This window comes from Gallus gallus, chromosome 3, assembly GCF_016699485.2.
Source record: "Gallus gallus isolate bGalGal1 chromosome 3, bGalGal1.mat.broiler.GRCg7b, whole genome shotgun sequence".
Classification (NCBI taxonomy): domain Eukaryota; kingdom Metazoa; phylum Chordata; class Aves; order Galliformes; family Phasianidae; genus Gallus; species Gallus gallus.
In genome coordinates, this window is record NC_052534.1 from 55,655,814 (window position 1) to 55,675,542 (window position 19,729).

Consider the following 19,729-nt stretch of genomic DNA (forward strand, 5'->3'; position numbering starts at 1 on the left):
ATGTTACTAGTTTGTATCTAAGAATTTTCAAAGCACACCTGGAACACAGCAGTATAATTTCAGTGGCATTTAATGAGGCTGTAACTCAAGAGGCAGACAGAATAACTATAAACACAACAGCAAAGCTATAGTTTCCTGAATCTTTAAATAGATTCATGGCTTTAATGGATGTTCTTCTGAATATATGTCGAATAAAAGGCATGCTTGTTTTTGCATTTCTTTCTCTGCTGCATGTCTCATATCATTTTCTCATCCTTATCTGTACTCTGGCTTTTGCCCTCATTTTATGAGTTCCTCTTATGCTCCCACATCCTACTGGTTCACAAAAGTTCACTCATAAAATTTGCAGTATTTATTTACCGTGTGCAACATTCTTATTATATCCTATCTGAATGTACTGTGTGGTTCTGATTCCTGAGTAGTACACAATGTTCAGAATACCTTGGTGACAAATTACACGTATATGTCTGATATTACACATAGACACGCACTTCCACAAAACATTTTATGGTATCCTTCTTACTTGTGCTGACACACCAATCTACCAAAGTGAATGTTTTACCTTATTTTTTCTTATAATCCTTTTAGAACTGTGAATGCTGTGTTTCTTCTTAAATTCTTTACAATAATTATTACCAGTGAAACACTATCTTGCAGCGTTACTTGATTATTTAAGGAATCCACTGAAGCTTTATTTGGCGATTCCTTGCTGATATTCAGTCCAGCATATGTTACCTTGCTTTGTTCACTAACAACTATGCTTTGTTCTTCCTATATATATAAAAAAGTCCTTTTTATGGGGTATGATCTTGTATGTTATATATGGCCATAAGTGCATTTTGAGTTTCCTCAGTATGGCAGAATAAAAAGCAAATAAAATATATTAGACATACAGAGTGTTACATATCGTAACACTTATCACAGTATCCTATGTTATTAATAAATTAATATCATTATAATGTTATATAAATACTTTACTTGACAAATGGGCACATAGGAAAAAAAAAGTCAGTAAATATGTAAATAAATCCTTCAGAAATCCCATAGAGATGTGTGGCTGAAGAATACTGGTGAAATTCTCCTTACCTATTACCCTCTTACACTGCATCAGAGAGATTTTCATTTGTTGTTGTTGTTATTTTTATTTTAGGTCCAAACTTTCCTATAGCAGGTTGGAAAAAGTTTGCACTTTGTGGTGAATGGCAGCAAGTGAACAGAGGGCTCCTCTAAACGTTTATTGCCTGTGCCTGGGCAGTACACTGGAAGGACTCAGATTTGTATGTATAACACACTTGGTCTGTTCCAGTTCTAAGTTTGTCATAGGATCATGCACCCACTCTGTAGTATCCTCCTCTGTGTTTCTTTGTTCAGAGATGTTCAAACAATAGTTAAGCTATTGGTAAAGTTGAACAACTTCATGTTGTATTTGACTTCCACTTTGCATTACAAGCTTTGTAAGTTTTACCTCCTTTCATTGTCTTTTGGCAGTAACACTGGCCAGAGGTCTGTAATGCAGTGAGCATAGATATAAGATATTTCTTTGATCTTATAGTCTTCTTGTTTTGTTTTTCATCTATTGTTCATTTTTTTTTGTATTTTGTTAAATCCAGTCTGTAATTCAAGTGGTTTGAAAAGGTTTCTGATTCACTGTGACACTGCTTGAGCCTAATGCTAGTGTCAGTTAACTCATACATGAATAGTCACTTTTCACAGAAAAAAAAAAAGGAGTAAAAGAGCAAGGAGAAAAATGAACTGCCTCTTCTCTCAGACTACCTGCCTAAGCTGGAGATGGCAGAAAATGGATTCCAGAACAGGCTATTTTTTAAACCTTGCACAGCAAATACATTCAGAAGACAACACTTCATAAGTCATTACAGAGGTCAGATCAGTTTGTCCTCTTCTATCATAAATGCACTTCTGCCACTTTCAGAATCCACCTGCCAGCAACACTGCATAATTAAATGTCTCTCCCTCACTTCCCTGTGTGGCCTCACGGTCATGCACAGAGGTTTGCCCTCCCTCCCCTCCCACTGCAGAGCAGCAAAAGCTTCCCTGAGCCAGAGGCAGCAACACGAGGCAGCAGGTGGCCCAGTGGGCAGAGGGCAAAGGCCTGCACACAGCAGGGCATTGTGGAGGGGTCCCAAGGGACAATGGTGGGAGGCAGAAGCTGAGCCTCCTGACAGCTTCTCTCATCCGTGTGCATCAGCCCTGGCAGTGTGACAGCCAGTTATTTTGCAGCTAACTTGGTTAGCTCACTGCTGGTCTCCTAAAGCCTTTTCTCTTCCATATATCTTGGCTAGGATGGGGATTTAAACAATATTTGACTTGGAGGTACTACAAGGCGAATACACAAGCCATCAGAGGCATGGTTTATAATCATGGGTTAACATTAGTCTTTTCTTTGGCATTTGACTCCAAGAAAAAAAATAAAAACAGAGAAATAATTTATAAAGACATATGGTGTTAAGTATGCAGAATATCCTGGCCTCCTATCACTGCAAATCTGTTTTCCCATGTCGAAAGGGGAAAGTTTACCGGGGAGGAATAAGCAGGTCCCGTGGGACTGCAATGTGCTACCGCAGTTATGCACAAAGCAAGTCAGCCAGGAAAGGGATGTCGGCCAAGAGCCTGAGCTCCACACTTCAAAGGACACCTCAGGGGCAACAGGTTTATTTTCTTTTTAAGAAAGTGATCTGAGGAGCTGTTTTATACAGTGCCTATGGTGCTTCCTGGAGAGACTGTCCTAAGCACATGGAAATCCAAGTGGATGATTTGTATCCACTCTGCACATGCTGTGTGTCCCAAAAAGGTAGGTTACATCATATAACAAATTTAAAATGACTGTATGTTCTATCTCATTACCAGGACTAATAGCAGCAGAGGAGAATCAAGTTAGTGAGACACAGTTGCCTGAGGGGAGGTCATTGCCTATCCACATCTCATCACTCTGAGCTATTTATGTGTATTTAATCACACAAGCACTTAGTACAAAGCTCGCTTGAAGAAATCTATTTTAGGTTACCTGCACATGAGGTAGGCCTTATTTATCCTGGCAAACTTCAAGAGCAGCTCTGGAGATAACCTGTTGGTAGGAGGGATCCTTGCAGGAATGACATGGCAAATATCCCCTGCCAGCCCCAGTATCTCCCCCAAACCAGAGTTATAGGGCTTATAGGGAACTTTCTGAGCTGTTTCGGAGTGCCAAATCAATTCGGATGACTGCTCTGAACTGCTGCTCTACCTCGTGATTATTTTTCTAATCCTGATCCCAAGATTATAAATATGATAGAGTATTTTCCCACTACATGTGCAACAGGAAGCAAGTGAATCTGATGGCCCGAGTGACAGTTTGCTTAGTACAATGCTCACATTGAGGTGAACTCACTGAGGGTGTGAGATAGAATAGGATTTTATGTCTGATGCAAAGCCAACGTTTGCTGCAAAATAAGCAGAGTGACCTGTACTTATTTTGTGTAACAGCGGACAGGGTTGAAGTAGTTGGCTCCTGATTTAGAAAGTGTCAGCCTCATGACAGAAGCTGCAATTAGCACCCGTAGGGCTGTGCCTCCTTACAGGTAATCTCAGCAATCTCAGTATCTGTTGTGGGTGCTAGCAAGCATCTGAGGGCATCTGTGCTTAAGTGTGATCTTTATCACGCTTATGCAGGTCTCAGCTACAGCTACACATGCATTTCCTTCTCAGTCTTTTCCCTGCTGTTTGACAGGTTTAACTCACTGGCCAAGAAATTGGACTTGTTATCCTATCTATTGCTTTTTATCTTGCTCCTCTCCCTACAAAATTTGTTTAAGTTACCACTGCTGGCACTTTTTAATCAGAGACCAAATGACATGGCATTCAATTTTCTGAGCCACTGCATTATTTGGAATCCAGATTCTGTTGTTTTCAAGAAAAACAATTTCAAATTGAAGAATTAATTAATGTGAACACTTAATGCCAACATGATAAAGTATTTTAAAATGGATGGGCTTGAGAAAGCAAATCCTTTCACTGAGTAAAGTTCCAACTCTTTGTTACTACTAGGTTTTGGAGTTGGAAGCAGCAACAAATCCAACAGCTGAACACATTCAGCTGCTGCTTTCATGACAATTCATGACATGATGACAGTTCTCCTTTCCAGTCTGAAGAGGAAAAGCCAGTGTGGGACAATCAGCTGATATATTCATTATGGTCTTGAACGTAGGGGAAGGGGAGAAGTGCGAATTTCACAGTCCAAAGCTTACCGCATGACAGCTCAGGAAAGCACATGTTAGGCAACTGCAGAGTTGCCTGCAACTACGTTATTAAATTACTGGCCAAAGCCAACACATTTACATTAGAATTTGCTTGTTTCTTTATGTTTTATTCTAAACAATGACCATCCCCTGCTGCACTACCTAGCAGCAGGTTACCTGACTCACAGGAGAAGCTTCTAAAGTAAAACACATACTTCTGAGTCCATGCAAGCTCAGTTTGCTTTCACCATCTGAGTGCCAGCTTACACTCAGCCTCATCGCTGACATTTAAGAAAGATAAACAACTGAGCAGCTGGTCTTGGGTACTACTTCAAAACATTGCTTTGTGGCTGAAGACAAGTGCTAAAAGGGTCATTTTTTCCTGTCTGATAACTGATCTTAATCTACCCAGAGTATTGGTTCAGCTGCCAGCTGTGTTTTCATGTTCTAGCAAACCAAAATGAGTGGTAAGTAAAATGCGGATATTTTCCAATTTGATAATTGTGCTATACAGCTTGGTAAACTTAATCATGTGTTTTACAGTGCCTCTTGATTTTTTCATCTCAGAAAAGTCTGAAAGACCATGAGTCTCATGTATTTCAAATGTATTTTTCAGCCTTTTTCTCTTCTCAGCAGAATATACTGGTAGAACTATCTGGAGAAGACAGAAGGCCTCAAGGATATTTATCAGAGTATTTAAGCCCTTCTTCGCCTCAGTAGTCCATTGCAGGTCCAAAAAAGAAGCGTGCTGGCGGAAGGATGTTACTTTTCAGAAGTCCTACATGCTCTGCAAGGGCAGTAATTTTCAGATGTAGGATTGCTATTACCGATGCATTCTGCATTGTGTGGAGCCATGTAGAACCTCCTTATGCACACAAGATAGTGGTTGGGGATGGGATAAGATAGGTATGCATGATAGGTAAAGAGAAATCTCCCAACTCCTTTCCATTCAGCAGAAGAGCACATGCCCCCTGAAGCATAATTGCAGCTGGGTCATAGCAACATGCTGGACTAGATGGTTCTGGGACTCTGTGGGTAGCTCAGCCCCAGGGCACAGCAGCTGCAACTCTGTGAAGTGAGAGTCCCTTCAGGGACAGACTTTGTGCAACTTAATGGATTTATAGCGTATTATTTTCTGCAGAAGTCTAGGGAACTTTCCTGAAAGGAAAAACATGAAGAATCCTCATCAGAAGCTCAGTTTTAACATTTTAATAGGTCTGAACATGATTCACCATGTTTATGTATTCATTTGGATGGTTGTGGGGTAAATGCTTAGTAACCAGATGAAGGAAGCACCCAGCAAACTACCTATCTTTTCATCTGCTTTTATTGGTAGATGGTTCAACTTAAAGCAAAAATATAACTTTTCTTTAAAAAAGAAGAGAAAAAAAATGGTGCCAGAGTGGTTCTTCTAAACTGTGGTCACGTTTTGCCAGTTGATCAGAAATGAAAGCAAACCTAGTTAAGGCTAAATGTCATGGCCTGAGCAACAGCTTCCCTGAGTGAAACTGTGATGTAAGCTGTTCAACTTCAGTTGCTTAAGTAAAATCATCAAGTATGCTATTTTTATAGCCTGATCATAAGTATGTTCAGAGCTGAGCACTGATCAGGTCAGGTATGTTGTGAACTTCACTGCTATTACATCAAAAGCTTACAAGGTGAGTTTTCTTGTACAGGTCTTCTTTCCCCCTTTGATAGTGCTCAAGAGAATTGGAAGTTTAATTATAGTTCTTATCTTGATGCATAAGACAAAATAAGTAGTATCTTTTTCCTGTTTTGCAAAAAAAAAATAATGTACTGAAAATGTTGTTCTTAGATATGATTGCTTCACGGAGAAAGCAGTCCTGCAGTACGTGACTTAGAGCAGCTTGACTTCCAGAGTCATGGCTGGGGCAGAGAGAGAAGTATGTTATAAACAGAAGTATGATCTCCTAGCTGAAGGAGAGAACTAGAATCACAACACCAGAGTGACATTCTTGCCTGTGTTGTAACACCATATCACGGTTAAATGAGCTCCATCGTTTTTTCTAATCTTCAAAATCAAGTTTATAATCGTTCTTGTTTCCCAGTAATGAACTACTGTTGACAACATGTTTGGATACCAGTAAGTGAGGCAACAACTTCTGAAGGGAAAACCAGTGTTACTCTGTTTTGCTGTTATGTAGCATAGCTGCTGGTGATGTAGCCCTTTGCATGGATGCGCAAAAGGGGGCTTGGCCCATTCTGCTCTGTATCATGACAGCAATTCCCATCTATTGCTAGAGCATCAAAACTTTTCTTTTTAATTTTTTTTTTATTTTTGTATTTTTGGTCAATTATGGGTTCCAAAAGAGAGGTGAAGGTGATTCAGAGCCTTCTCTGAGAGTATTGGTCATGAGAAATTCAGAGGGAGAAGCTGAAAAGTATTTCTTTTGTAGAGGGGACTGGAGGTGTTCTTTCAGACAGCTGGAACACCATTGACTTGGTGAAGCATACTCAGCAAATCTCACATGGGCTTTTTGGCCACCTCACCTTAGTCTGAAATGCCTCCTCTGAGAAGAAATCTGTTAACAGATTTCTGCTTCTCAAGTCACTTTTCTCAGATGCTCAGATCACAGGGTTTTCAACACCCTTACTTCCCACAAGAACAGCTTATTCTCAGCTCCTCTGCAGCAATTGCCAAGTTCTTTATTCTTTGGTGTTCTTTATTGCGTTGGTGACCAAGTAGAGGGCAAACAAGAATGCATTCCCTATCTATATTTCTTCTTGTTATAAAGATACCAAGCATCTGTGGTCAGAGGACTACTGAAATATGAATGAGGACACATTTTAAACGTGTCTGTGAGACAGGAGACAATACAAAAAGAAACCAGATACATTCTCAGGCTATCATATTTATTCCCTAAAGAAACTTGGACTGAATGTCCCTATATGCACCAGCCTGATCTCCCTCTGCAGTCTATTTCATCTTTAAACGGTCATTTTGGAAAAGATGAGGTGATGTATCGAGAGCAGAATATGAGACCTGGCAATCCCATCTGAACTAGTCACTTTGAAATAATGCCTCACTAGGTTAATCATTCAGAATTGCTCAGAATTTCTTCAAGCATAAAGAAAGCCACATTAAGCCCATCCTGGTGAATTCATCATGAGATAGAGAAAGTGGATCAGTTTTCTTTTGTGAAGTCAGTGGCCTGCGTAAGTGTGTATTTCAGCAGGAAAGTTCATGTAGAGTGACCTGAGATTTTACAAACACGTTTGAAGGAGACCAGCAAAGCACTTGGGCTGACCTGTTTGTTATTCTGGAGATTGGTGCTCCCTTGTGACTTCCTGCAGGGCATTATTAATGTTGCATGACTAGAACACTTTGATCCAGCAGCAGAAAGCCTTGGAGCTGACAACAGCCTCTAATCATCCCTCAGCCCTTCTCTAGGCTTCAGCTATGGAGAAGTTCCTTCTGAGAGCTGAAAAGTGAAATAAAGCCAGTGGGGTGAGGGGAGTGGCTAATTTAAACTGATCTCCAAACAGTTGCTAGGCATTGTTGTTTTAACACCTGGGAGACCTTGCTGGGAGCACATGCAAACTGATGCCTCAGCTGTCCTTCTGGGTTTGCCTTGCAGTGTCAGTGAGATTTACTCTTCCCTGGGAGAGAAGACCAGCTGCTCCTGGTGACTCAGATGTGACTCACAGGTGCAGGAGGACCTGCTGGCAGCACTGGCACTGTCCTCGGTGGGGACAGAGATCTGCTGCCTTGGACACAGGGAATGGGAGTGAGCCAGCCTTCATCTGTCTGCTGCAGTATGGTGCTCTGGTGGCAGGATCCTGGTAGAGCAAAGGGAGCCTTAAGGGCAGAGAGGATGGCAACAGGACCTCACAGAGCTAAGCAGACAAGGTGCCTTTCCTGACCTTGCTTCAGTTCAATGGGACTGACACTTGTGCATGCTGGCTGGCTTTATCCTCAGGGTAGTGTTTCTTGCTCTGCTTTGTCAAGACAGGCAGTGCCATGGCCCTCACATCCATCATGACAAGTGGAATACGGCTTCAGCCCAGCTGGGGGCTGGGCCATGGAGATGAGAAATGATGCTCTCCAGAGCAGCACTCACAGTGGCTTCTCACCATTCATCATCATTGCCTTCCCTGAAAAGACCTTTCACAAATTGGATCCCATGATCCTGGGCGTTCTCCTAGGACCAAATTAAATTCTTTGACGTGGGCTGACGTTTAATTCACTGAGTAGTCTCCGTGGCTAAAACGAACCTTTTAAAGACTGTAAGAACTGTAAGAGTTTCAGTGTTTGTCTATTATTAGCACAGGCTGTTGCAGTTTGGACTTTTTCTTTGAGGTGAAAAGATTGCCTTCTCTCTTATTATTCTTCATGGATTTTATAGTCTTCTCTCTATAGTCTGTCTATATGGAGAATGTAAAGAATCTAGAGACAACTATTAGATTAGAAACTGCCAATCATCTGAGGAGTGCAGATGCAAGCAAATCCAATGTACTGGTATGTGAGCAGGAATTATTAATATTCTTGCTTCAGATGGGATAAATGACTATAGGAGAGATGAACTGATTTTCCTGATGTCATGTGAGGAATCCCAGTCACTGCTGGGGAAAAAAGAAGTTAGGCAAATGACAGCTGCAGACGTGTTTTCCTGCTTGGGATGCTGAGGGCCATGCTCACATGGTTAATGCGTGATCCTAGAGGAGGAAAGATTAGAGATAGCCTTTCTGTTGATCAGAGATGTCATCAGGTGATCTGAAGCTACAGCAGGTAGCAGGTCATGTGAGGCAGTAGCACTGTATGCTGCCCTGCATGTTATCTTTGTGATACCAGCACATCCCCTGGGTGTTGCAAGTTGTCCCTTTGTTTTGTCTCTTGTCCGAAGGCTAAGTGGATGCCTGCTCTCCAGAGCTGGTGTGATACATGGTCCACTCCATGGTGCTGCCTGGGACTGGCGAGGAGACTAAAGTATTTTAGTGGGGCTCTTCACAGCAACCTCTTTCATTTTGCCTCAGCACTTTCCTTTGCTTTCTGTGCAGGTTGTACATAAACAAAAATGGCATACTGTGCTAAGCCAAAGTTTATTTCCAGTTGTAAAAAAAGAAAAGTCTAGTGCCAATTTCCTTCTTGAGGGATGTTGCTAACCTCCATGGTAATTCATAACCCAGTCAGAGGTCAAATGCCCTGGATCTTGGCTCTGAGTCTCTCCACACCAACCTGACAGTAATTTTCAGTGAAAGTTGTGGAGGATATGGGAAATGAAGAACACGCTATTATCTGTATTTTAGGGATACTATGGACACAGCAGCACACTGGTAGTGTAGAGAGACACCGAAGGAGTTTTGTTTGCCAAACAACATGAAAATGTCAGATGATAAAACTGGTTGAAACTGGGTACAGTTAACAGTTATCACCAATATTTTATCAGAACAAGACTCACACCAATAAAGGTTCTCCTGAGATGAGCATGCACTACTGTGAACAAGGTTACTCTGCCTAGTTATTAGCAAGCTGTGAAAGCAGCTTTTTTCAGCCATGGCTGAATGTGAAGGTGCTACAAGACACATCAGGTACAGGAGCATATGAATTAGATATTACTGGATTTAAATAGCAAAGAACTTTAAAGGAAGAAAAAATTATATGAAATAATGTATTGAGATAAGGAGTGTAGAATTAAAATAAATAACTCTACTGTGATGTCTTTCTTGTACCTCTGATATTGCTTGGAGAGCGGCCTGTGAGAGGCTTCAAGTTAGCAATACATGAAGACTCAGATTCTGTGACTGGCACTGTTGGTCATTAAATCCAAAATTGCATCTTCAGAACATGTTTTTGCTGTTCTTAGACTCGGAAACATGAAGTTCTTAAGCCCTTACACTTCCATCTATGATACCATCTAGGTGTCTAAGCTTACTCTACATGCAATGTCGTCATACACAAAACATCTCTGGCCTGGTTGTAGAAGATTGGCACATGTACATGTCATGGCATGGAGCTGGGCTGTACCAGCCAAGATCCTAGAGGCTGCAAAGGGCTTGCTGATATGTTGCTGCAGGCAGACAAAACTGCCAGGGTAGTTCAAATGAACTCTATGAGTCTGCTGCGGGGGCTGAGTATGAACGAACACTGACAGCTTTTGCAGCTCTGAGCAGCTGAATGGCCATCTCAGACATATGCTGAAGGGCTTTCATAGCCAAGATAAATCTTCCCTGCCCTTTCTTGCCTGTATGATTGGAGCTGGTAAGATTTTCCTGAAAATCATTATCAGATTACGCTGCAGGCAAAATAAGGAAGATAGTGACTATTTCCACCAGTTGAGGAATTGCTTAATGCTGAAAGCATTCACTAGTTAGGATGAGCAGTGTTTGCGTCCTGCCTTGGTGGAAAGGATCCTGGACCTTATCCAGCCTCCAAACAATCACCCCAGCACAAAGTGACAGCGTGTTTTGTGATGGGAGTCCCTGGCTCTTCTATACAAAGCAGTGTAGCCCCCTTTGTGTTCTTAAACATGCATCGGTCTGGGGAGAGAATGAAAAGCACACGCTCAGAGTTCAAAATGCATTTTGAAAAGTTTTGGATTTAATCTCTGTTCCAGTACTTCTTTTTAAATCTTGATAGTGGATGTCTCTAAAGACTATTTGGACTATATGATGCTTAAGATTCCTCCTGGTATATGCAGACAACACGTGAAAGTTTCCTTTGTTGGACTTCAGTTCCCATGTGATTTTGAATACACTGGGTTGGGACATAGTATAAAGGTGTAAGGTTATTTCAAATCCATAACTATTGATTTGCCTAACTTAATTATTTGGAATATTATCAACTGAAGGAAACTAAAACTGGTCTTGTGACTGGAGCACAGAGCTGGAATTCATGAGGTTGGTTCTCTATTCAGCTCTTCTGTGACTTCCTGCCTTACCCTGGGCAAATCACAATCTCTCCATGCCAATGTTTCCTCCTCTGTAATGTGCAGATAAGAATAACTACTTCACAGGGTTGATGTGAAGCTAAATTCATTATAATCTTATGTTTTCTGGATTTTTTTTTCCCTGAGGTTTCCAGTTTTGTTGGAAACACAAAGAATTATTTTAATCATTATTTCTAACAGTAATGATGGATACACTTCATTTTGGAACATACTTGCTTTCACATGTTTGTTTATAACCCCAGAGTATAATAAATAATTCTGTAGATGCAATCTCTTTGTCTTGCTCCCCAGCCTTCTGCTCACCCTACATGAACCTGCAGTTACACTGGCAGTCCTAGACCAGAGCTTCAGGGTTAACTTGGTCTGCCACATTCCCTCATGCAGTTTATAATCAGTAGGATCGTCTTAAAGCCTAGCCACCCTCAGCACAGTATTACTTTGCTGTCCTTTCCAGGCAGCAGTGTTTGAGAGGAAAGACAGAAGCACATTTCTCCTTCTGGTCAACAGCAGCCTACACAGGTCCATAGGCAACACTTTTGCTCCAGGGCTTACAATAATCCTACATCAATGGTAACAGCTCTGTCATTTCATGCTCCTGAAAGTGTGAAAACTATTATTCTTATCATACTTCTCTGGTTGTGTGTCCTGATAGTTTCTCCTTTTCCCATGTTATCACACCCACAGTTTTATGTCTCCTCTTCCCCTCTGTTTTCTCCTGTCACTCTTCTCTGAATTGTTCCAAATGACCTGTTTCATTGTCTAGTTTTTCCATTCCTCTGGTGTATCATCCATCCTTTCTCCCTTCAGTTTACTAACACAGGCAGACATTTCATCTGGAAATCTGAGATTATAAGGAATCCCACCATGTTTCAAAATGTGTACCTATATCTGGGGCTCTGTCACCACTTAACCTTAAATATTTTTAATTATCATATTAATTTTTCATTGATCTTCTGATCTTCCTTCTTTAGTTTTGCTGTTACTCATTGCTTTTATTCACTCTTATTTAAAACAAGAGCCCAGTTTTGTAAAAAATTACACGACTATCTTGCCATCTTTGTAGCTATCCATAGTCCAGTGATAAATTCCACTAGGTATAACTGCATCAGTGCAACAACTAGTTCTGGTCCACAGTGTGTCCCTGCCTTGAATAAATCCCATGAAATGGATTGTGAGAGGAGAAAGACAAGCTGCCTGTATTCCTTTTAAAGGCTTTTGAAAACTGTGTTGGGAACAATCCAGCTGAAGATCCTCCTGGAAGCTACGCTAATGCACATGGAAGAGAGGGAGGTCATATGGGATAACAAGCATGGCTTCACCAAGGGTAGATACTGCCTGACCAATCTAGTGGATTTTTATGGTGATGTAACTGCGTCAGTGGACAAGAGAAGGGCCACAGAAGAGCCACTGGACTTCAGTAAGGCCTTAAGTACAATTTAGTTAGCAAGTAGAAAGTACTGCTTAGGCCTTAGATATACACACAAATAAGTTTAAAGTTCTTTCTACTGAATAAAGACAAATACATGTAGCAGTAGAGAAGTACTACAAAAGTATGGTGTTCATGAAAAAGTTTGCCTGCTGACACCTCTGGAAAAAAAATCAGTATTACAAATAGAAAGCATTAATATTTTTCATTTATAACTGTAAAAGAAAATTGTAGCCATCGTGTTCATAAACGATATGAAAATAGGCATCCAATACTGTAACAAAGAGAAGAAAAAGGATTTAGCATAGTTTGCTATTTAGCTCAGTTAACAAAATTCAGTCTTAAAGTCTGATAGTAAAACTGATATAATTTCAGACTTTCTAGTAGTCTCCAGGTACCTACTTTAGAGGTCAAGTACTGTATTTTAGCATCTTAGGTAAAATGTTAAAGCCAGAAGAAAAACATTTCATATGCAAATACAAAATAAATAATTTGCACTTGAAAATAACCTTTATAATGCCCACGTGACTTTTTTTTTTTTCTCTTGTAATTTTTCTAAGTCGATTTGGGTCATGATACTCTGATCTTAATTTCTACTCTAATCTTTATATAGCTCATCTGAAATACTGATGAATGAAAACAGATCTCCCACTCTTTCCGGTCTCCCATTCAGAGGAAAATAACACCGGGTGTTATTAAAACAACAAGGGTGTTGTTTTTTGTTGTTGTTTGTTTGTTTGTTTGATTGATTGATTGATATCAGGTCTTTGGACTTCACTGCATTTGTGTGTAGTCCTCTACCTTGGTTTACTTCTCTCTTAGGCTGTAACCTCTTCCAAGAAGATGCCTTTTGCTCAGAGTTTGCATATCACATTAGGGTCACTGACCTGACTGATGCCTCCAGGTACTGCTAAAATCATAACGAATCATAATGAATAGATTAATTGCATTCATTACACGTCCTTCACTGGTGAGCTGTGCTCTTTATTCTTGTTTGGTTAGATAAGACACAAGGTGCTTTTCTTGTTCCCTAACTGGATAAATTTGCTCAGATGGCTGGAGATAATTTCAGATGTAAGAAATATTCAAAAGTCTCTGTTGGCCTGCTGTTGTGTTGTTGTTGTTTTTTAATTATTGTTTTTGGGTGTTTATTTTCTTTCTTTATTTTACTATATTCTGTTCAATAGCCGATTTAGTTAAATACACATAGTGCAGGAAAAATGGAGAATATGTTTAGTTCAACTAGTAAAACAGGCTTTTCTATGGAAAGGGAACTCTTTTTACCTAGTGAGCATGTCTGAAAAGCTTCATTCTCTGATATCCTGCATCTTGTGACTCTGGTAACACTAAAGTGAGTACTTTTTTCTAAGCTGGTAATTTTTTCCATCCACTTTGTATTCAGGTTCAGGCAAATAGTAATTCACAGAGCCAAGCAAAAGTCATCATAATAGAGCGTTCATAAGAGAAAACAACATGGGCAAAATGACAAAAAAAAAAAGGGGCAAAATATATGTACCTACATATATGAGACTGTTTCCTATCCAAACTGAATGATTAGCTTTCATAATTATGTTATTTAATGACCCTAAATAACGTACCTATTCAAATTACAGTATGGATAGGTAAATGTCACTGTTCTCCACAAATCTTTTAGGCTATGATATAAGAACATTGCATATAATGAGCACTGTGTGTAGCACAAGTGTACACTTGCATTAAAACCACACCATCAGAAGTGTATCTATAGAAATTTATTTTGCTGGCAATTGATCTATTTACTTAACCTTCTTAAAGACTATGAACAAACATTTTCAAAAAGCTTAAAAATTAGGGAGAATTCTGGCAAAAGGGCAACCAGCAGTTTCATAGTTCATCTTGTTTTTCTGTTAAGGCAATGATGAGGGCCTGGGAAACTCTTCTGTTTGAAATTACAGCTGTGTCACAGAAACAACAAGAGCACAGGAAATAGTTGCATTATAAATGTTTGCTGTGGTGACTTCAGTGACGTTTGCTGCATCTTAAGTATGTGCATCAGAAACAGCAGAGGAATGTTCCCAAAACATCGCTCTTTGGTTTGGAAATGGTTTTCTGTGTTCCATTCAGGCTTCCTATGAAGAGGCTGTTTGAGGAACTAGATTTTATGGGAGCTCTTTTACCACAGCATTACTCTCTTCGCAAACATACATACACAGTATAATATAGTATATGGTATGTATATATATATATAGTACATACACAAATAATATACACAAAGGGACACTTTCTATTGTATTTGTCAAAGAAGAATATGAAATGCTTACATCCCTTTCCAGTTAATTAGGTAATTATATAATTTCATGTCAGAAGATTCTCAAGTGATTACTCTGTTGAAAGTGGTAACCTCCATTACAGGAATCCCTCACATTGTAGCCACTATACTAATAAACAGTAATTCTCATTAGATCACATAGAGGCATGTTAGTTCCAAATCATCCTAATGGCTGCATAACTTGATAAGAAAAATACCATTGCTAACAGATAAGAAACACTTGATACTTTACTAGGACAAATTTAAATTACATCTTTAGAAAGGGTTTCGTAGAGAAAGCAATTCACTTCTCAGGTATGACAATTTTGCATGCTTCTCACTAGGAAAATGAATGCTCTGTGAATCAAGATGTGAGAATCACACAGGCTGAAGTAGTAAAGACATTTTAATAGAAAATTACAAGTGATTCATGTGCCAACAGCTCCTGTCAGAACTGGTAGTAGCAAACTAACCAGTGGTGTGCACAGTTTTCATAATAACTTTGCAGTTCATTGTTAAGTCTACAGTGAAAGTGAGCACACGTAAGACAGCATAATAAAATAGGACTGATATCAGTAAAGGTCAAATTATAGATGTGTGAATCTTTGTTGTTCTATTATTTTGTTTACTCTATTATCTCTATTGTTTCGTTACTCTTTCTCATACAAGATATTAAGTTAGGTCATTATTATCAAGTCAAATGTTGCTATCTCTTATTTACTGTACCTCCTATTTCTCAATTTTACTACTAAAACAAATAAGATACAATAACTTGAAAATAGATGGGATAAAATAATCATTTTCTAGGAATCTTAATGGACAACTTTATGATGCATATTGGGCAAACATAAACCAAACATCACTGGTATCAATTTTGCAAAATACTACCCTGCAAGTTATATTATTTTCAGGATCCTGTAAGTTCCAAGCCAGCTATTGACATCTATGTGTGATAGCCCTTCCATTTCTATGTTTTGTAGTGTTTTGATATTTGTTTTGTATTGTTTTGTTTCTCAATATCAGTCTCTCTGTTTGGTAGGATGAACTCATCTCCTGGCAACGTCCTTTAGAGAAGGGGGACCTGAATGAGTAGAAGCGAGAACCAGGAGGACTCTCCCATCCCCCTGAATTTCAGTCACTCCTGTCTCTCTGTCTTAATGATACAAAGAAATTCTAATTAATAACTGTGTAACATTTTGACAGCAAAATAAGGGATCTTTGTAAAGCTCTCCTGTGGTTCTGAACTCATTTTCATGCCAAAATATCTGTCTTTCAGAAAAGAAAGATGCCAAGGAGCTTCAGCTCTGTTGTCTTGTCAGATACCTTGCTCCTGCTCCGTGAGGGTGATTTCATAAGAAGTTTCATCTTTGTTATTTATTTATTTATTTTACCTTAATGAAGATGATTGTATGACAAAGGGGAGGAAGATAGTGGTGTGTGGGTAGAAAGGAAAATGTAGGAAATTGAGAAAATGTCAGCTCTCTCAATTTTTCACATACACACAGAAATTTTGCACTTCACAAACACTCCATAATTATGGAGAGATTTTGTAACATAAAAATAAACCCTTTAATTATATGTAGTGCTGGCTGCAGATAATGATGGGGATTTAGCTGGGAATGGATTAAAGGGATGTGAACATATTTTTCATTCTGGCACTGGTGCTTTTTCCCCTCTAAACCATTAGGATGAAGTAGGAGGCACAAATGGAGCAAAGATCCCATCAGTATTCATCTTCAAATCTGGGCAGAGAACTCTCTCCCCTCCAAATGTCCTTCTCATGCAACTACTGCAGAGTGCATGTGCAGCTTTGTTTGTAGCCATTTAATGCAAGTGTGTCAGAACAGGACAGCACTATGCATAGGACCAAATGTTTGTTGTCACTTAATATCTGCTCCCAATGTGATGCTGCCATTGCAGGTGGAAGATCTGAAGAGGAAAAACAACAAAAGGCCTGTGATGGCAAGAGTAAATGCAGTGGATAATTGATTCTGCTGAGCTTGCAGAATAATTTGTGGAGCAGAAAAAGGCACAAATACATTTTCCAGGACCCAGTGCAAGCTGGGACTGATTCTCTCACTTCTATTTTTACATCAGGATGACATAGCTGATTTCAATTAAGCACAAGCTTAATTCTGCATTTAGTAACCAGGCTCATTCAAACATCCTCTTCACCTGGAAATGTGCTGGAAACTGCTGAGAGCAGAGAGAAGAAGAACCTTTCTCACTGCTTCTGAAGCCTCAGGCAGCTTAAACACAGGACAGTGTAATTCACATCATCCCCTGAACTACAGTGAGTCAGCTTAAGGCCAGATACATAGCTGACACACAGTGGTGCATAAAATAATAGATCTAAGGAAGATACCCTGATGCCCACTGCACCTCAAATGTGCTCATGCTCTTTCATGTTCCAAGCACGTTGGTGAGAGACGAGATCCCTTTACTTTAGGGTAGCCTCCATACCAAGTACTAGCCTACTCCCATTCATTTCTAGTACACCTTTTACAAATTCTTCTTCTGCTGCTGCTGCTGTGTGCCATGGTGCTTGCCTTGCTGGCCACCTGCCACCAGTGCTGTTCCTCAGCTGGGAGGAGTTGGCAGCCAGCAAATGGCCACAGCACTGCTGCCTTCCTTCTCAACACAGGAGACCTGGAAGATGAAGTTGGTTGGACCAAAGGTTATTTTTGGAGATGGAGAGGAAAGGAAGAGCAGAAGGACTGAGGCCTCCTAAAAAGAGCAGCCAACATCACTTCCCACCCTAGACACCAGTACTGGCAGCAGCGGGTCTCTCCTCAGCTATTGGCTGCGCTGTTGCACTCTCATTTCCTTCCCTTTCTCTAGCAGGAGCCATGCAGCCTGCAGTTCTTTACTTCAGATGCCACCATTTTGCTCCTGCCCTGAGGATCCCCAGGGCAGGCTTTGGTTGGTGCTGCTGTACTGACCTGTCTTGCAGCACGTCAACACCAACTGAGCCTGCAAGGAGCCCCGCAAAGCTTGTGCAATGTTCAGTGAGCCTTGTGGAGGCATATTTTGAGAAGACCAAAATGACATTAATAACACCATGTTACCCTTTATTAATCTATGGTGTAACAATGAAATTCACTATAATTGCATTGTAAGTTTTGACTTATTTTGCCTAAGTGTGAATCTAGAGGTGACTCACAGTCACCAGAGGGAAAGAACAGTCAACAGAAGTGTTCAGGTCTAGATTGATTTAACAAGTGAGGTTAAACCCTACTTTGGTTGTTGACTGAACAGTCTGTCCAGACAGTTTATACCCTTTATCTTCAATGAAAGTGAGGCAGAGTTTTCTACCTATGTAGGCTGATAGAATCATAGAACCACCAAGGTTGGAAAAGACCTCTAATATCATCCCATCCAACCGTCCACCTATCACCAGTATTTCCCACTAACCCATGTCCCTCAGTACAACATCTAATTGTTTTCTGGATAAATCCAGAAAATGTAATTGTAGATACATAGGAAGCACCCAAGATGCTGAGCAAATACTTATTAATGTCTGAAGGAAAGATGAAGAATTTAAGGCACTGCCTAGGTGACTTTCCTCCTCCTATTTCCTTCCTGTGTGACAATGAACCGGTCACAACTTTTCTGTGACTGAGTTGCACAACTCTACAAATATAGTCACAGTAGCTACATTCTATGAGTGGTGGGAGACTAATTCTTCAGTCACTGTGGGGTCTTTTGAGATCATCATCCAAAAAAAGTCACAACCACCAATCAAATGTCCTCTTCTGCTTCTGTTCTCAGCATGATGAACCTCGTGTAGAAGTTCACTGGTCTGGGCTTTGGTGATACACTTGCACTACCTATGTCTCACTGTGAAGAAGAACAGTTTTCTGCATGTCTATACAAGATACATATTATAACACCTTCCACAGGCAATATGTATTGTGTAATTACTAAAAGAGGAGAACTTGCAGAAATATAAGAGAGTTTAAGAAGTGGCTATGACAGGAAAAATGGAATTTCTCTGTCTGCATTTATGCAGAGGATCAAGTGGCCTGCTAAATGGAAATGCAATTACCAGCTCCAACCTATGGCAGAGTGGAACTGCACTTTCCAATTTTATGTGAATGAGGATTTCATCTGAGATCTACATGTCTGAATTCAGAGGAATCAGTATTATGCCTTGTTGTGGGGTGGCTAATAAGCATTTTCCTCGCTGATGGGTATGCGTAGCTCCTGTCAGCAGCAACTGTAGTGGTATTTCAGTACCAACAGGGAAATTACACCCGGTGCTTAGCAGTGCTTCTGAAGTGAAGAGGAAAAGAGAAAAGCTGTCTATTTTATTCCTCTTCTCCTTTTGGGAGGAACTCACAGCAGCTCACTGTGGCTTAGTCAGTAAATCCCCAGCTGGGATTTGAAACTCATGACATCAGAGAACAAAGCATCTTTGCTGTGCTAATGTAGGCAGCAGAGATGTGTCATCAGCTACCACGCACATGCTAGTGTATCATGAGGGTTCAGAGCTGTTTTGGTGACAAGGAGCAACCTTATACTTTGGTACTATGTAAACACTAAGTCTATTCACAGTGTCTCTCCTTGTGTAATGGTTCCCACATACAAAGTAGCAACATGCAAAAATCATTCTGCCCATGAATGAATCGCTTTGATCCGTGCATTTTGTGTGTATTCTTTATTAAAGTAGTGATAAAAGAAACTTATTTTGCGTCAAAGAAAATCACAGCCCAAGGAAGAAAGCGCATGATTTGTATGAATTGGCCCCAAGAACTCACTCATACTGTGGGGTTCCTAGAAGGCGGAGAAGTAGTACCCAAAATATTTCTTTATTCTATAATTATTTGGAATGTCAAGGCAAATAGAGCAGGAGCACAGAAATTGCTGCACAAAG

At 40.1% G+C, this 19,729-nt stretch overlaps 1 long non-coding RNA gene across 1 annotated transcript in view; it reads left to right on the top strand.

The window, feature by feature from the left end:
- LOC107052997 overlaps positions 1 to 17,092 on the top strand; it is a 93,173-nt gene extending 76,081 nt beyond the window's left edge. Inside the window, exons 2-3 of the long non-coding RNA XR_001465872.3 lie at positions 13,389 to 13,470; positions 15,893 to 17,092. This is a non-coding gene — a long non-coding RNA (uncharacterized LOC107052997). The remainder of the gene's footprint in view (positions 1 to 13,388; positions 13,471 to 15,892) is intronic.
- The last annotated feature ends 2,637 nt before the right edge of the window (positions 17,093 to 19,729 follow it).